This window comes from Calidris pugnax, unplaced genomic scaffold, assembly GCF_001431845.1.
Source record: "Calidris pugnax isolate Ruff unplaced genomic scaffold, ASM143184v1 scaffold219, whole genome shotgun sequence".
NCBI lineage: Eukaryota > Metazoa > Chordata > Aves > Charadriiformes > Scolopacidae > Calidris > Calidris pugnax.
In genome coordinates, this window is record NW_015094507.1 from 8,941,853 (window position 1) to 8,948,169 (window position 6,317).

Sequence of the window (6,317 nt, forward strand, 5' to 3'; positions counted from 1 at the left end):
GAGGGGGGGTGAAAGTGGGGTTCTGAGAGCCGGACACATGCCCAAGGGGTGCAGGACAGCTCATGGAAAAGCAGGGTCTGGCTCTAGTCGGTGCTGGGGACTCTCCAGTCGCCCCCCAGCTTTCACTGGGAGCGAAGATGTTGAAAAAACCCCGTGGGAAATGCCCCGGGATCACCCGTTCCTTTTTTTTTTTTTTTTTAAATCTCGCCCCCCAGCTTTCACTGGGAGCGAAGATGTTGAAAAAACCCCGTGGGAAATGCCCCGGGATCCCCCGTTCCTTTTTTTTTTTTTTTTTTAAATCATTTGTGGACAAAGATACGCAGGCTCTGAATAGCTGGAAGATGGTGGGACACCAGTTCACATCAGACCAGTCCAAAACACCCACAAACCCATTCCTTTGCTGCTGAGACAGGCTTGCCCATGTTGCTAAAGAATTTACAGGTTTGTGTTGAATTAATAACTCCTCTTTTTCAAACATTTCAATTAATGCAGTCTAGAAGGAGCAGGAAAATAAAATATTATTCTTTTCTTGACTCCCACAGCCTGGCCTCTCCTCTGCTGCTGAAACTTTCCTTCTCGATGGGATGATCTGCTTGGGGTACCTCACCCCTGGAAGGAGCCAGTGCGACTGTCTCCTTGAATATGGAATAGGGCTAAATCCTGACAGCCAGAGATTTCAGGGGCGTGCAGTGGCCAGGGTGGCCAGGTTGCCTGGATTGGCTCTGCAGACAGGCTTGTAGAGTTCCTACCAGCAGAGAAAGATCAACTAAGCAGTATTAGATCAGTTTTAAGTATGGAAAGAGATTGTGGAGGTTTTTTCTGTGGGTTTTGTTTAGTTCTGGGTTTTTTGGGGGGAGAGGGACATGAAAAACGAATTTGAAATAGAAGCTATTAAAAATAAAATATCCATAAATATCATCCCAGCAGTACAAGATACATTCACTGCATGTGATATTTACACCTGAGACACTATTTGTGTTGTTTTTTTTTAAAATAAATTCCCTGTGAACCCTTGGAATAGGGGCGGTGAGTGCCAGGTCACAGCAGAGGGCCCAGGACTGCAATGACCGAGGTGTGACGGCAGCTTCTGACAAAATTTCATCAAGAGTCTTCAACTGCCTGTAGCCTTTTGGAAGTGCCTGTTGGCTCTTGCTAGCGTTAAGGGAAGCCATCTGGTATTCCATATTATGTTTATAGCCTCTTGACCAGAGTGTGCTCCCTTTCTTGCACGCACACAACCTTGGTGAACTCTGCTGAGCAGACTTGCAAATTCACAGCTGAGAAAGTTTGGCCCTTTGTGGAAACCACAGTGGACCAACTCTGGTGACATAATGCTGAGCGGTAACAACCCTTGGCTATTCCCAAGTCCCTCACAGCTCCCAACAGCCCCATCCCAGCTTTCCTGTGGCACGAGGCTCACAGCTTCTGGCCATTTTGGAGTGTGGTGCCTGCAGCTGGCTGAGGCTGGGTGGGAAGCAGCCGTGGTGGACTTCACTCACTGTGCCCCAGGCTGGCCCTTCCACTGGTGTTTCTGCCGACTTCTCACCTGCAGGCACCTTGCTCTTAAAATAGCCTGAAATTGTGCCAAAGACTCTTTTTGCCTCTTTTACCCCCTCCAACAATCAACATGGATGGGGAGTACTTCAGGTAAGACTGGAGCTATGTAGGTTAATCAGTCCTTGCGTTCTGAGGAGAACTTTACTGAAATAATCCATCATATTTAGGGCCACTCTGCTATTATGGCTCATCCTGCTGCGATCTTCTATCCAGAGAGGAAGGGAAGAACTTTTACTAGGGAATTAGTAAATAGGTAATTTTCTACTACTAAGGGTAAAAAGCCTAGGTGAAACATGAATAGGTGTAAAGTGAACTCACCAGGGCAGATATATTTGAAGAGGCAACACCTGTCAAAATGTTCTCCCTTAGCTCAGGTGATAAGCTCACATGGTCACATCAGGTCCTGCACCATTGCTTCAATCCCAGCCATACGTGTGCAGGAGGGAAGGACTCCTGCTCCTGTGGGACTGCTGGGGGATGTCCTGGGCTCACCCATCTGGGGTTGCTGCAAGTAGAAGGAATGAAACTTGATGGGTGCAGGAGGGAATCCAGCTCCTGCCGAAGCTGTCCCATCACTTCCCTTATGAGTTTTGTTTTAGGCCTCTGCTTTGGGAACTTGGTGGAATTCAGTAGGCACTTCTGAGTAGCATGAAATGATCTGTGCAAAAGAGAAGAATGGTTTTGGGTTGCTTCCTTCTGAAGAGGAGCCTGGGGCGATACCACACTGACACCAAGGTAACTAAAAGCAGAATTTGGCTGACTGGGTATTTCTAAGCGTGGACAATCATCCACGCTTCAGTGAGCTATAGAAAGAATGTAACTTTCATACTATTTGTGTTGGTCAAGAAGCTATTTGCAGCAATTTCATGATTATACTGCTTCTAATGTTTTTGCTGTTTTAAACATAATTATCTTAAAAAGTCTTTCCCCCCCCCGCATACTTTTGTTCTTTTTCTATACACTAGCTATTTCATCAGTATCATCCTGTTTTACTGTCACGAAAGATATCCAGTTTAACAGCTCTTCTTTCATTTCATAACGAATGGCACAATTAAGACTTAATTAGATGCGTATGAGTAAGGAAATGGCATGCCACCCAGGACCTTAAATGTGGTATCATTCAATTGCTCAAGTGCAGTATCCTGAAAAAAAAGCAAACAAAAAGCCACCCTTAAACTTATTTCAAGATGGATCTTTTCAGACTGGCGTGATTGCTTGCTGACAATTAATTGTTTTCTAGTCATGATTCTAAAAGGATGATGTACTTTTTTTTTCTTCCACAGCAAAAATTCTGACAGGTGCATGGAAATGACATTTCTCTGTGCATTGGATTCATGGAGAGTATTATATGGAAACATTTAGGGTCTAAGCAAAGATCGTAGGGCACTCTCTATGGTTTCTCAAGCTATTGCAGTGTTACAGGCATGCGGAAAATAAATACCTTCAAACGAAGATGTGGGGTTGTTTTCCCTCTTCAGCAGTGTGATGGTGCTAAACAGGGGAGAGGGTTAGCTGATGGATGGCCTGATGTTCTCTGTGTATCTGGTTGGAAACACGAAAGTTAATGCTGGCTTTCTGGCTCACCATCTCAGGTCACTTCAGTTCCTCCCGATACCTTAGCCCCAGGGACAGGACAGCGTCCAAGTCTCCTCCACCCAGCTTGTTCTGGCTGAGGTGGCCTGAGTATCCACCAGAGGCTATAACAGCCATAGGCTTCAGGAGTGGGTGGCTATGAAGAAATGCAGACAGGTCCTGGGCAGGTCTCTGTGGACAGTGGTGGTCAGAAAATTAACCTCTGATGCCTTGAGGATGTCAGGTGGAGGTTCAGTCCCCACCTCACCAAGTGAACCAGATAGCCAGAAGGAGGAGTTGGGTGTGCCAGGTGGCATCTAACTCTGATTAAACTCTAGTTTATGATTCTGCAAAACGAGAATGTGGTGGTCTGGATTAGGGTGAGAAAAATCCTCTTCTCACAATTTGCTAATAATTGATCCAGACAAACACATTGCAGACCCTGGTCGAGTTGGCGAATCAGACACAGTAGATCCGGTCAGCAGCTCTTTAGAAAACCTCCTGCTATTAGTCCTATTTCGTTTCATTTGGTAACTTCAGGAAATAATCCCCGAATTTGCAGAGGGTTCCTAAAAGAGCATTCTGTATGAGGCACCGTCACCTATTTCCTGTGAGTCCAAAACACCTGAAGTTTTAGTTGGTGACAGCAGTTTCTTGTACCCGCCTAGAGAGTGTGTCTTTGCATTTCCAGTGTCTGGCTTTCCTTGATTCCCAAGCAGCCAGTGCAGCGTTATTGCTCCCAAGTGATCGTGGCTGAAGGACAGGATTTGGCATCTGGTAGATTTGGGGGTTCTTCTGAATTAAAGACTGAAATGATGGTAAATCATTTAAAAACGGCTTTTTTTTTTTTTTTTTTCTGACTTGTTATGTTGCTCATTCTCTGTGGTTTAGTGCAGATGTGACTCTGTCTTCTTGCACTGCATGAAAATGCTTTCATATTCTTTGCTACACATGTAGAAAAATAATGCTCCATCAGGACTGTGCTAAGAGGCACAGTGGCTCAGGCTGGTCAGAAATAGTGCAGCCAGACAAGTGTTTATCAACTGTTTTTAAACAAAGCTCACATAGTCTTTTGAAAATAAGAATTGGCTCGGACCATTACACAGTATTGCTGGGACGATTTCCACTTGCAACTAATCAAAAATGAGTCTACATGCCAATAATTTATTTAATGTCTTTATTTCCTCACAAGTTCATTTTCTTGGGTGTGATGGGGATGTGTGTGTGTCCTTAATTTATTGCTTCTGTGCAAGTGTCATCTTGACTGCCTTCTGATGCTCTGTGAAGTCTGGAAAATGGTCATTGAATAGGGTGATGTGCTGTTAGGCTTTGACATCAGCCATGCCCAACACAAGAAGGATCTGGCATTGGCCCTGTGAATTAACAGGGACACGCAGGGCTGTCACGGAGACAGGGAAGAAAGGTTTTCCATAGGCAGGGGATGGCTGTGCAAAGAAGACGTAATAAAAAGCTCGTGGCGAGCTTTGCCATCTTTGGAACGAAATTAGTGAAGATTAAAAAAAGAAAAATATTTCCATTTTCGCAACCTCAGAGACAGCTCTCTGTGGGCAACCCTCACACCTCCCTGCGCTCTCTGGCCCCTATTTCAATTGAGGAGTTGTCTGTCTCCTGGGGAGCAGTTTCAGCTCAGGGGGCAGAGAGCCCCTTCTCCCCTCTGAGCTGCTGCCTGCCCCCTCTCCCTTCCTGAGGCTGTGCCACTCCCCAGGCACCCAGCCTCCCAGTCCTGCCTGGCTCATTTCCCTCTTTATTCCTTACATTCAAGGTATCACTTAATTTTCTGCCTTGACATTTACAGTCTGCACCCCCTTTTCCAGCCCTTTGGTTAAAAGGCTTTATCCAAGCCGTCGTCCTTCAAAGATGCTGAGGAAACTCAAAAAACGGTGTTGGTTCTCAGCTCAGAGTGGCGTAAATCAGTAGAAAGAGCACTGAAGGCAGCAGGGAGACAAACAGAGAAGAAATCCGGCTTCACAGCTTCAAACTGCTCATTTTCCCTGGTTCGTACTGCCATCTCCACAGATCCAACAAGATGGCATAGGAAATCAATATTCATTTGATGTGTTGTGTTTCTTCGTTGTTAAGACTCCTCCTTCTGCTGAACGATACATACTTTTTCCTGTAGTCAGGGAAATACTTGGACGTGTTGTCAAGAATCACTGGGACTATACAACCACACAAGACTTCGATATTTTTAGTGTTATTTCTGACATATCCTGGCCAAATCTTGCTTGCTTTAATCATGAGTACACCCCCTTTGATGAGGTTGAGCAGAAAGGCAATGGCACCACTCATATATGAAAACTAAGTTTGCTCGGCAGCTTATTTTGTCAGTTAAGGTAAGAGTTGATTTCTGCCTGATAACAAAATTAATCTATTATCAGAGAAGAGGCCCATGCCTTCTTCAGGCCCTGTTTCTGAACCGCAGCTGAAAAAGTTAGTGACTTTCTAATTTCGTTTTGCAATGTCATGTTTATTACTATAAAAATGAGATGTACTTAATGACCAGATGTCTTCCTTACGAGTCTGCAGCAATGCATTTATTAATGCTAAAAATGTTTATATTCTGGTCATGTCGCAGAGATTTCATCTGAAACTCTTAAGACTTTTTTTTTTCCCCTTCCTGTTTTTTCCCTCCTTTTTTCCTTTTTTTTTTTTTTTTTTTTTTTTTTTTTTATGTTTAATGTTCTTTTGTGTGTATGTTTTTTAATCTTCTTGCTTCTTTTTTCCTTGTTCCCCTCTTCTTCTTTTTTTTTTTTTTTTTATTTTTCTTTTTTCCCCCCATTTTTCTTTTCCCCCGGTATCAGGATTCCCCTCGCAGGAGGATATTTAACTCGCTCAAGACCTGATAACACGCACCCCCCTTGACCCCCGCAGATGAACACGCAGTTCTGCCCCCTCCGCCCGCTCCTCTCGGGTGTCCGTGCGAGCCCACGGGAGGCAGAGCCCCGGTGGGGAGGGCGAGCGGCTGCTCTGTGTGTGCGTGTGTGTGTCCATCCCTCCCCGGGGATGCAGATGCTGCCAGGGCGGTGCGGGACACGCCGAGGGTCCTTTCCACCCCCCGGCGCCCATCGGTGGGGCCATGCGTGGGAATGATGCTGCCCTCTCCTGGGGGGATGCGGGGAGGCCGGCAGCGCCGCCCCTGCCCCCCTGCCTGCCCGCCCCCCTGCCTG